Below are 13,564 nucleotides of genomic sequence, written 5' to 3'. Positions count from 1 at the left end.
TGGAAGAACATACCTGTATGTAAAAAACATTGTAGTTTCTAAATTAATTTATAAATCTTTTCATTTGAAGATTCACCCACAATGATCTTCACCATCATCCTGATAATAATCTTATTTTAATTGAAAAGCAATGTTGCCTGCATGTTCAGTGTAAGTGTATATAGCAGTGCTGTTATTTATTCTACAAACTGACAATATCAGGGGGCAGCTCGTGGGTTGCCATGGTAACTACCGAGCCCGCACCGTCCGGGAGTGGGACTAGGAGACATTAATAAGCTTACTGAGAGCTTCTTTGGTTCCTTCTGTTGCCCACGAGCGTGCACACGCATGCGCACGCACGCAGGAACACGCGCACACACACACACATGCACACGCATATGCACGCACACGCACACACATGCACGCACGCACACACACAGGCGGGTGGGCGCGCACACACACACACACACACACACACACACACACACACACACACACACACACACACACACACACACACACACACACACACACACACACACACACACACACACACACACACACACACACACGTTTGGGGCAGTGTATATTTCACACATCATTACGTATGAACAGAGAGATGCCAGCAAACTCATGATGCCAGTCAGTGTGTATGGCCATCATCATGCCCTCACAGAGAGATTCACCATCTGCTGCCTTCTCCCCTCTCTCATTATCCACACAGGAACAGGCGCAGTAGTGACACTGTGTGTGTGTGTGTGTGTGTGTGTGTGTGTGTGTGTGTGTGTGTGTGTGTGTGTGTGTGTGTGTGTGTGTGTGTGTGTGTGTGTGTGTGTGTATGCATGCATGCGTGCATGTGTTTCAGGGGTTCAGTCCTCAGTGGAACTGGACCAGTGGGGGGATGTTGGAGGAGGAGCTGAGGGTGGGTCGGGGGGGGAGTGAAGGGTTCCCCTGGAAGCGCTCCTGCCCTACCTGATCATAATAACAATATCCCACCTCCACGCTAAGCTATAGCACAAGCATGATACCAAGCCATGGGTGGGGCGCTGTGTGCGGTACATACATTCATGAATCCACTTGCTGACCTGCTGTTAGTATTGGGAAATCTTTTTTATAGGGGTTTCTTGTGACCCTACCATTAACATCCTATGGCTGGCAAAAATGTCAAATTTTCCTTTAAGTAGCATGTGACGTGTCAAAATAGGGGTTTTTCATGATTCTGAATCTATTTCAAGCATTAGTTTTGCAAAAAATACACTCCTTGGGCTAAAAGCAGCTAATCACATTTGTCATGATGTCTATAGAAAACCCCACCACTCTAGCTGAGAGTGGGGCGGAGCCATAGAGTATATAAAAGAATAGAGACTGAACTGGCGCGAAGCTCCGCCCCCCCAGCTATTCATGTCAGTGGAAGTTGCTCAGTGGCGTTTTGAAGCACCTGGAAGACTGCCGGAAGTACCGTCTCAGAACGTCTACTTCCGCATTTGACCACCACATTTTGGTGGTCAAATGCGGAAGTGCAACCGAGCGCTCAATGTTAAAGCCCAGCTGCACGGGGTTTCCCGGTCATGAATCCACGGGTCCGCCTGTAGTCCCTCCTCCTACCACTAGGGAGGAGAGCTTCAACGTTGAATAGCCTCACTGGCCCCTTGGGCGGAGCAGTAGCAGGTTGCCTTGTTGGTGGTGGGTGGGGCCACCAAACTGGCACACCTGGGGACTATATAGACAAATTAGAAGCCACAGACAAACATTTGTACCTTACTGGAGAGGTGCTGGTAGCACCTCTGTGCCTATATTGATGCATTACTCGTAAGTTTCCTTTCTATTGCCAAATGCCCCTTTGAGTATTTGATTTGCTTAATGTGTTTATGCCTACGTTCTATTTGCCAAATTCCCCCTTGAGTAGTCTATTTGCTTAATGTGTTTATGCCTGTACGTTTGCTGTAGTTTCATTTGTTTGTATCTAAGACTGTTTGCACTACTGATTGCTACTCTCTCTCTTCTTGTTCAGTTAAAATCATCACCCATCATCCGTCATTCACCATTGCCATCATGCCATATCTGCAAAGCCCGAATAAATCTCTGTGACATGTCAATACTGTCTGGTTCATGATCCATGCTCTAACAGGCATGCTGGTGTAGAGGTGCACAGGTACATAGCCAGCAACCTCCTCTTACTAGCTAGAGAGAATACTTCAATGTCTATGGCCATTTTTAGCCCAAGGAGTGTATTTTGTGCAAAACTAATGCTTGGAATGGATTCAGAATCATGAAAACCCACTAGTTTGACATGTCACATGCTACTGAAAGGGATACATCACTGAGGATACGTCCCAGGTGCATCCATGCGATGTATTTTTGTTTTAGTTATTCTATTTATAGTGACTCATAGGAATAGATTACGTGACAACCAGGAATATTCTGGTGACCACCGGAGAGAAGGGTGGCAGCCGGAATGTAGACGGCACCCGGGACCGGGAGCAGTATGGGTTGGCGCCCCCAGCCTGTGTCTTCCGTGAGGAAGAAGTCCAACAAACCCACGGTGAGGCCTTTAGGAGGGCCATTCAAGCCTCAAGCGGAGCCTGCGGCACCACCAAAGGCAAGGTGGAGCCGGCGGAACCATTGCGGCTCGAGAGAGTCGAGAATCCACCATTCCTGAATAAAGTGCCTGGTGCTGGGAGTCTGGTGCAACGCACAGGGGCTGGACCTGGTGAGAGCAGGAGTGGACCTGGTGAGACGTAGGAGGGGCCCGGACAGGAGTCAACCCACAGAGCCTAGTCCTTCCACACGCCAGAATGGTACCTCCCAGTCCCGGCAGAGTAGTTCAGGAGGAACGGATTGTGTGGCCAGCGGATTCGACCGTTATCATACCATTGAATGGGGCCAGTATGTCCATTATCATACCATCGAATGGGGCCATACTGGCATACTGGTCGACATTTCCAACATGGAAACTAGGGGCTACTAATAAATATACTATTCTCTGCCTATCGGAACGTAACTCGGACGGCGCTGAGTCGGTTCTGGTGGCCGTCGAAACGCTCGGCACGGCGACTAGCTCGGCTAGCGCCTCGCTCGGCGGTGCCTCACGTGGCTCAAGGCCACCAGACACGGCGCGCCTCCGTCAGGACATCAGTGACATTATCACCCGTCACATCGAATCGGTGATAATGACATACTGAAACAGTGAGTATGCCAGTATGGCCATACTGGCCCCATTCGATGGTATGATAACGGCCATACTGGCCCCATTCAATGGTATGATACCAGTCAAATGGGGTGGTGTGGCCCTGGTTTTTCCCTAATGGGACTGATCGAGGGTAGCTACTGGAACGTAAGTCGGGACTTGATCACCCCGGCTGGGTCACCTGAGTGATGGGTATGATATTGGGAGACCCATTTTTGCCTGCCATAGGATGTTAATGGAAGGTTCACAAGAAACCCCTATAAAAAATTGCCCAATACTTTCAGCCGGTCAGCAAGTAGATTCATGAATGTATGTATATAGACAATATTTTAGGCCAATAAAAAAAGACTATATACCAAATTTCCCACCCGTCCACCTCGGCTGGCGGACTAATATATGGAGGAGGCGATGCTTCCTGTACCGGTGATCTGTATCCTGAAGCACTATCCTGAAGAATTTCTTGTTAAAAGTGAACGCAAATAAAAATGTTAAATGTGTGCCGTGCGTATGTGTGTTCAAGGCACATTACTGTAACTGCATGTTGTGTGTATTTGTTCAGTTGTTGATGACCTGGTTTTATTCATCAGTACTAGAAGTGATATTCTAATTTTTGGGAGGAAACCTTGGACAACCATTTTCAGAAGGAAAAACTTATTTCTTCCAAGTTATCGTCAATTATTTTCATTGGTTTAAGTCTTTAGTCTTTTTTAAGTTTTGTAAAACGGAAACGCACAGTAAAACATTTTTAAAAGTAACAAAAATATCAGCTCTGCAACCTTATGCGCGTTGTAAGCTTGTCAATCTGCCATTTTCCCAACTTTTGCATGACACTGATGTTGGACGAGTAGGGCATTCATTATGAAAAAACATTAAAAGTTGGAAAATGGACATACAAGGTTTCTGCCCGACAGCAGCCATGTGCAGGTGAAGACGTGAAACTTGAGAAGCAAACTATCCCTTTTCAACGATGAACAACAAAACCATTATTATTCATTAGAGTGGACAACAATTCAACCGTAATTGAGACGGTGTTTAAATACAAGTTCTATTACATAATTTGTTCTGCTTCATAAAACCTTTACTGTATAGGGCCTGCGCGCTTTTAAAGGCTCAATTAGACAAGGCAGGTTTCTTTGTACAGCATATTTCAGGGCAATTCAAAGTGCTTTACACAAAAGACATTAAGACGTTAATAGTGTTGTTAAAAAAGAACTGAGATGCAGTAGAGGAGCGCTAATCACAGATTAACTAAATCACTAAAATCACTAAATCACTAAAAATCACTAAATCACTAAAATCACTAATCACTAAATCACTAATCACTAAATACACATAATATGAAACCCCACTTAGGCAACCACGTAAAAAAGAGAGGACAGAAAATGGTACATAAAGAACAGTAGAGGAACGCTAATCACAGATTAACTAAATCACTAAAATCACTAAAATCACTAAAAATCACTAAAAATCACTAATCACTAATCACTAAATACACATAATATGAAACCCCACTTAGGCAACCACGTAAAAAGAGAGGACAGAAAATGGTACATATAGAACAGTAGAGGAGCGCTAATCACAGATTAACTAAATCACTAAAATTACAAAAAATCACCAAATCACTAAAAATCACTAAAAAAAATCACTAAATAACTAAAAATAACTAGAAATAACTAAAGATAACTAAATCACTAAAGTCACTAATCACAAAAAATCACTAAAATCACTAAAATCACTAAAATCACTAAATCACTAATCACTAAATACACATAATATGAAACCCCACTTAGGCAACCACGTAAAAAAGAGGACAGAAAATGGTACATATAGAACAGTAGAGGAGCGCTAATCACAGATTAACTAAATCACTAAAATCACTAATCACTAAATCACAAAAATCACAAAAAATGTGACCGGACTGCACGTCCGGTCCGCCCGCAAAGTGCTTATGGACCATGGCACAGGAGGGCCTGTAGCCAGGTCCCTGGATATTGTTTACACAAATACAGCTGTTTCACAGGGGGGGACATGAGCCCACTGCCACGGGAGCCCCATGGGCTTCCCGACGCAGTGCGGCACGGCATGAGGTCAGTGGTGTAGTAGAACGCCACTGGGGAGACGGTCATCCCAATTTTTCTCTGGTCCACCAGGGAACACCGCCCCCAGACGGAGGGTGCCTCCAATGGCCGGTGAGAACCCACTGGCCAAGCACTTGGCACAGTGGGAGCGAAGGGGTACAGACTCCAATTCGCCAGGACACCCCCAGCGTTCTCAGAAGTCATCTTCACTAACGCCATGGGTCAGGAGGGTCTGGTTCTCCAACAGGAGATCTCTTCCCTGCTGGAGAAGTGGGCCGTCAGAGAGGTACCCTTGGCCCAGAGTCGCAGCGGGTTCTACTCCTGCTACTTCCTGGTCAAGAAAAGGGGGGGAGGCCTCCGTCCTATACTGGACCTACGGATACTCAACAAGCATCGCAAGTCTTTCCAGTTCAAGATGCTGACGGCCAAGTCACTGGTGCGCTCCAGGCGACTGGTTCACGTCCATAGACCTAAAAGACACCTATTTCCACATCCCTATAGAACCCCAGGGTAGCGGACTTGGTCTGGACCAGGTTCGGCAGACCGGGGGCGGACCTCTTCGCCTCGGAGACGAACAACAAGCTCCCGCTGTTCTTCTCTCTGTCAGGCTCCCCTCCGCTGGGCCTAGATGCGATCAATGGCCATCAATGGGCTGCTTTACGCATTCCCACCGTTGGAACTGATTTCGCATGTCCTAGCCAGGGTGCGAACTCAGGGATCAGAGCTACTGCTAGTAGGTCCAGCCTGGGGATCGTGGAGACAGGACATAGTCCATCTCCTGTTCGAAGAACCGTGGCAGCTCCCCCTGCTGACCCAGGCCGGAGGAGAGATCTTTCACCCACGTCCTCAGGACCTAGATCTCTGGGTTTGGCCCAGGGGTGTCGCTGGAAGCGACTGGCCTGCCTCCGAATGTCGTAGAAACGATGCTCGGAGCCAGGGCTGCCTCCACCAGACGACGTTATAACACAGCATGGCATGTGTTTGAACGTTGGTGCTCGAACAGACAGGACGAGGTCTTCCTCTTTCAAGCATCTGTGAGGAACATTTTGATTTTCCTGCAGGAGTTCCTGGACAGGGGTCTGGGCCTCTCCTCAGTCAAAGTCAACCTAGCGGCCATAGCGCCCTATCATGTTGGTATGAACAATAGACCAGTCAGTGAACACCTGCTGATCCGTCAGTTCATGAAAGGAGTTACGCACCTCAGACCAGTTGCCTGAGATTCAGCGGTAATGACACCAGGGTCACACTTAGACCGAACCTTTCGTTTCTACCTAAGACCTTCCCCTCAGGCTGCGCGCCTGTGGACCTCACGTCCTTCCATCCCCCTCCCTTCTCATCGGTGGAGGACAGGAGACTGCACTGTCTCTGTCCCGTGAGGGCCCTGAAAGTCTACAGGTCAAGGACTGCCCCCTTCAGGCTGGGTGAGCAGCTCTTTGTAGCCTGGGGTTCTCAATGGAAGGCTAAACCCTTTTCGAAGGTGAGACTTTCGCAATGGATTGTGGAGGCTATAAGATTAGCCTATACCTCAAGTGGTACTGAGCCCCCTGAGGGTCTACGTGCACACTCTACGAGAGGTTTGTCCACATCCTGGGCCTTGGCCAAGGGAGTCCCAATTCAAGATGTCTGCGCCACGGCGAGTTGGTCGCCTCCATCGACTTTCGCCACGTATTATAACCTGGCCCCCAGCAAACCTGGGACATGCAGTCCTGGAGGTTGCCGCTCCTTGAGTCAGACAGTCTGTTTTGTTTTCGGTTGTATGTATTGTCAATTGTCAGTCGTTTCGTTGTCATGTATGTTTGATTAAAATTCAATAAAACGTAAATTTAAAAAAAAAAAAGACAGTCTGACTGGTTTTGGTCAATAGGTCCCTTCTGGCCTCTGACCGTGGGTATGGATGACCATGTTTCTTGACCAGGGCAGCTGGAACGGCTGAGCTGTCAGCCCCTGGGTCAAGGACATCATCATAGTGTATGTCTCTTTAACGGTGAACGTGCAGGGATGGTACTCTATGAGCCACCGCTTGCGTTAGTCTCTCTCTAGAAGAGATGATCCTAGGGTCGATCTTTCTATCAGCCAAGGGCGATCATACGGGAGCGTTATGTTCCCCATACGACTCTCTCCAAGAGGGACTTAAGCTAACTTCGGGTTACTTCAGTAACCTCAGTTAGATAAGTGACGAGAGAGAGAGAGAGAGAGAGAGAGAGAGAGAGAGAGAGAGAGAGAGAGAGAGAGAGAGAGAGAGAGAGAGAGAGAGAGAGAGAGAGAGAGAGAGAGAGAGAGAGAGAGTCATTAAGTCGCCCTTCTGTCTTGTCAATAAGTCAGAAAGCAGGTTGATAGGAATGACGCGCTGAGGGCGGACCTCAGGTTATATACCAGGTGGGTGGGGTATACAACCGCGCCTTGAGCGACAGTTCACAACCCAATATAGTCCGGTAGCTTAGCGAAATGATGTGGACGCAGCGGACAAAAGCGCCAAAATTTTCCACATGCTCTCCATAACCATATGTTTCATTTTGGAAGGGGGGCCACGTCATCAAGATGTCAGAAGGCGGCCATCTTGGCGCTCAAAGATGGCCGCCAAATGAAAAAGGGCGGTTCTGAACAACCGTGGGTCTGACCGACTCGACACCGGGCACTGCACTCCCTGTGGGTGTGTGGAACGTGTGTGTCGAATTTGAAGTCGGTGGGGCAAACGGTTCTCGAGTTACGTGGATTACAGATGTACAGACACACACAGACTGTGTGCATTATAGTAGGATGTTGCCATCTTGTTGTAGCCCAGGTCTCCCTTCTAAAAGAGATTATTAATTAATATATATGTCAATGGGCAATGCCATGAGTTTCAGAGGGTACAGTAAGTATAGAGGTAAGGCAAAGAGAGATGGTGAGGGAGGGAGAAATTGATTTGTACCAATTGGCTAGACAGTAGTGTAACAGGTTAAGGTGAGTATAGAGATGGAAATGTTCTAGCAAGCGAAGCCAGTGTATTGAGAAAATGGGACATATGTTTTCAGAAGTTATTTGTGACAAAAGGCTACCAGTGAGAGGGAAGATGTATAACATGGTAGTGAGACCAGCCATGCTGGTGGCACTGATGAAAAGGAGGCACCGCTGGATGTGGCAAAATTAAGGGTGCTATGGTTCTCATTAGGAGTGAAAAGGAAGGACATTATTAGATATGACTAAATTAGAGGATCAGCCCAGGTTAGAAGGTTTGGGGATAAAGCAAGAGAGGTGATCGAGGTTGAGATGGTTTAGACATGTGAAAAGGAGGGATGAGGGTACATTGGGAGAAGGATGCTGAAGATGTAGCTGCCAGGTAAGAGGATGGCCAAAGACGAGGTTTAAGGATGCTGTGAGAGATGACATGAAGGTGGCAGGTCACAGAGGAAGATGCAGAAAACAACCAAATGGGGTCCATGTGTGGTCCAGCCCTATGGAATGTAAAAGGCATGCATGTGCTAATGAAAAGTATTTAAAATATAGTTTTGATGCTCATCCTACTACTATAGGGGGTGCAAAGCAATATGCCCGTTTATCCGTCCGACTTCTCCTACCAAATCACTCCGTTAGCACACATCTCTCTATGCACAAAAAAGGATGCATGCCACAGAAATCCATCTGCACTACATTGCATCCATGCAACTGCCATATTTACTGTACAAATATTGCTTTTGTATGACATACTGTTATTGCGCAACATTTCGCTGTGACGCAAATTACAATTTACAATTACAATTTCCACATTCACCGACCCCTCCCCTTTTCACTGCACGCACACACACCCTTTTTTCAATGTGTCTGACTGCTAACAGAGTTGAAGATGATGTAAATATGTTGCTAGAATGACCGTATTTATTCAATATTGGCACAAATAAACGTCTACTGATATTCTCAATGACCTTATTGCATTCCTTGACCTAGATAATGTATATTTTGACACCAAGATTGACCTTCTAAGTGGCTTAGAAGCCGAGATAGTGGCACTTATAGATATTACATGGTGGCCATCTTTGAACGCCAAGATGGCCGCCTTCTGACATCTTGATGACGTGGCCCCCCTTCCAAAATGAAACGTATGGTTATGGAGAGCATGTGGAAAAAAATTGGCGCTTTTGTCCGCCGCGTCCACATTTTGCTAAAATATGGCCTTAAGCTGCCTCACTAATAGAATTGTTCTGTGAGTGTATGTTAGGCTGTGTGCCTGCACCATCTATTGGCTTGGACCCCATATGACTCTCTCTCTCTCTCTCTCTCTCTCTCTCTCTCTCTCTCTCTCTCTCTCTCTCTCTCTCTCTCTCTTTTATCTAACTGAGGTTACTGAAGTAACCCGAAGATACTGATCACTGGCCATGTTACTGACATGATAACAGAAGTAATAAATATGACAGTGTAAGACTTTTCTCAACAATATGGACCATAAGATCAACAGAGGTAATACATATGACAGTGTAAGACTACATGGGCCATACGAAAGTCTACATTTGTCAACAGAAGTAATAAATATGACAGTAGTGTAAGACTACATGGGCCATACGAAAGTCTACATTTGTCAATAGAAGTAATAAATATGACAGTGTAAGACTACATGGGCCATACGAAAGTCTACATTTGTCAACAGAAGTAATAAATGTGACAGTGTAAGACTATATGGGCCATAAGAAAGTCTACATTTGTCAACAGAAGTAATAAATATGACAGTGTAAGACTATATGGGCCATAAGAAAGTCTACATTTGTCAACAGAAGTAATAAATATGACAGTAAGACTATATGGGCCATAAGAAAGTCTACATTTGTCAACAGAAGTAATAAATAAGACTTTTCTCACCAATATGGGCCATTATTACATTATGAACTTTTATTACATTATGAACTGCCATGTGTTCGTTCATAACACATTATTACATTATTACATTATAGAAATATCTGTATCTGATTTTTAGTGATTTAGTGATTTTCTTTGTTATTTTTAGTGATTTAGTGATTTTTTTTTAGTGATTTTTAACGATTTAGTGATTTTAGTGATTTTAGTGATTTAGTGATTAGTGATTTAGTTAATCTGTGATTAGCGCTCCTCCACTGTTCTATATGTACCATTTTCTGTCCTCTCTTTTTACGTGGTTGCCTAAGTGGGGTTTCATATTATGTGTATTTAGTGATTAGTGATTTAGTGATTAGTGTTTAGTGTTTTTAGTGATTTTTAGTAATTTTTAGTGATTTGTGATTTTTAGTGAATTTTAGTGATTTTAGTGATTTTAGTGATTTAGTTAATCTGTGATTAGCGCTCCTCTACTGTTCTATATGTACCATTTTCTGTCCTCTCTTTTTTACGTGGTTGCCTAAGTGGGGTTTCATATTATGTGTATTTAGTGATTAGTGATTTAGTGATTAGTGATTAGTGATTTTAGTGATTTTTAGTGATTTAGTGATTTTAGTGATTTTAGTGATTTTATGATTAGTGATTTTAGTGATTTAGTTAATCTGTGATTAGCGCTCCTCTACTGTTCTATGCATTAAACTGGTAATCTCTGCACAGTTGAAAAAGAGGACTCTGCCATTATGTTCTCCAATAATTACAAAAATAAATAAATAAACACATTAGTCACCCTGATGAAGGCATTGTTGCCGCCACGCGTAGGTCTATTTTTATTCTTCCCATGCATTAGCCAGCCTTCTAAAGGCTTGCTTTGGTCTCTTCCATTTTGTGCAAATCAATTTTGACACCGATTTTCTACAAAACAGCACCTTGTTGGGGATTTTTACTACAGCCAAACAGATGTGCTAATTTCTTCTTTTTTAAACATTTAAACATTCAATTTATAAATATTAAATAAATACATACTAGTTAATTGTGTGTTCCTTTTCTCATGTGTTTCAATGGAAAGATAGTTCTGTGTTTTCAAAAAGAGCTGAGATCTTTCATGTTCTCAGAAGCCGGAGCAGTCAACACTACAAGTTAAAAATATCTCAACGTCCTGTTCACAGACGCCTGAAACAGGTTTTAATCGTCTCATAGCAACAGTAGACCTGTGAATAAATTATTAGTTGCATAGTGCTACTAACTGCAACATGGAGGTGGTCTACTAACGTACAAAAGACCTAACGCAATTATCTATGAGCATTCTGCCTAGATCATACTGCCTTCAATGTTACACAAAACATGTAGTATGTAGAATATTACAAGGAATATTTAAGGGTGTAAGAATGCCCACTTTTGTTGCCATATATAGAGCTGACTGATTTTTTTGTGTCTGATGCACATTGCGGTTAGCAACACTCCATATTTGGGCATAGCCGCATTGGGAACTCCTTATATGGTTATGGCTGAGTCATTGTGCCCGTCCTCCCTTATGCCAATTTGAAAATAGGATTGAATGGGCTATATGCATGCAACTCTTCCACGTTCAGCTTGGGCTGCCGCTGCACTTCCGGTCGCCAGCCGACTCATTCATAGACAGTGGACCTACGGTCGTGCTTTTGTAGGAATCAAGTTGAGTTCTTTAAACCACACTATTCCATTTGATGGCATGGTTCATAGTTTGTATAATTTGTGTGGCTGGCATGATGACATGAGTTATAAACGTCTTAAAACTCCTTTCAAAAACGGCAGCTCTTCCAGTGTCAGACTCACCCACTCTCACTGCTCACGCACTGACCGGCTGTCTCTCCCACCCGTGACCCATGAGGAATATATAATCTGTGCTCTCTCTCACACGCCGGCGCACACAATATCTGTATCATAGCTACCTTTCTCTCTCACACACACACACACGTGTGTGTGTGTGTGAGCTTAAGGTTATAGCTATGATACAGATATTGCGTGTGCCCACGTGTGAGAGAGACGGAGAGAGAGAGAGAGAGAGAGCGAGAGAGTGAGAGAGACAGAGAGATAGTTGAGAGCGCAGATTATATATTCCTCATTACGGGTGGGCAAGAGACAGTCGGTCAGTGCGTGAGCAGTGAGAGTGGGTGACAGTGGCGCCGTCAAGACGTAAAAGGTGCGGGGACATTATTTATGTGTGTGGGGGGTCATCATGACTCACATTTTTGTGTATTAGCCCGTCTCGACACCTTGATCGAGTTGAGACTAAGAGCAACTGCAGTTACTGCACGTATGCAGCCAATACACGACTATTGCACAGCTAAATGGAAACGGTGCTTGACCATGGCATGCACCAGCGTCGGTCGGAGAAAATAAATAAATAAATAGACCAGGCATCCCCCAATAGTGCGGGGACATTCAGACCCAAATAACCCCTGCTCCGGCTCCTTATGGTGGGAGACTGGAAGAGCTGCCTTTTTCAAAAGGAGATTTAAGATGTTTTTATCATGCCAACGTCACCACACAAATAATACAAACTAGGAAAAATCATGCCATCATCAAATAATCAAATGAAATAGTATGGTTTAAAGAACTCAACACAAAATCACGACCGTATACGTCCACTAGCAATGAGTCGGCTGGCGACCAGAAGTCCAGCGGCGGCCCAAACTGAATGCATGCATACATATAGCCCATTGGATTCATGGCAGATTTGTTTCTGTTATTTCATTATCTATTTTTGAGGGGACAGTCTGGCATAACATGAGAGGGGGACACTGGGGGGACACTGGCTGGGGGACACTGTGGGGTCACTGGGGGGGACATCTGTCCGTCTGTCTCTCTTGTCTGCAAGCCTGCGTAACTTCTAGCCTGCCTAACTTCTGGAGGGACACTGGGGGGACACTGGCTGGGGGGACACTGACCCGACACTGGAGGTCACTGGGACACTGGGGGACACTGGCTGGGGGGGGGGGTCACTGGCTGGGGGGACACTGGCTGGGGAGTCCCTGGGGGGACACTGGCTGGGGGAGAGACAGGCTGGGGGGTCACTTGCTGGGGGGACACTGGCTGGGGAGTCACTGGGGGACACTGGCTGGGGGGGGGGGGGGGTCACTGGCTGGGGGGGGGGGGGACACTGGCTGGGGGAGAGACAGGCTGGGGGGTCACTTGCTGGGGGGACACTGGCTGGGGAGTCACTGGGGGGGACACTGGGGGACACTGGCTGTGGGGTCACTGGGGGGACACTGGCTGGGGAGTCACTGGGGGACACTGGCTGGGGTAATAAAGTTGTTATAGCTTTTGCCCTGTCTACCACATAGTGTAAACACAAACATTGTGTAAACACAAATATTGAACACAAAAGTGAGGACGCAAATTGTGATTGGCAAGAATGAGATGATGTACAGTATGATGATAAGAGCGCCCCTCACTTCACACCGGTGTGATTTCTTTGTTTATTCCGAGTTTCTTTTTAGAACTACTTACTTACAGCTAA

The sequence above is a fragment of the Electrona antarctica genome, assembly GCF_951216825.1.
Source record: "Electrona antarctica genome assembly, chromosome: 1".
Lineage (NCBI taxonomy): Eukaryota > Metazoa > Chordata > Actinopteri > Myctophiformes > Myctophidae > Electrona > Electrona antarctica.
Note: the sequence above shows the minus strand (reverse complement) of the source record.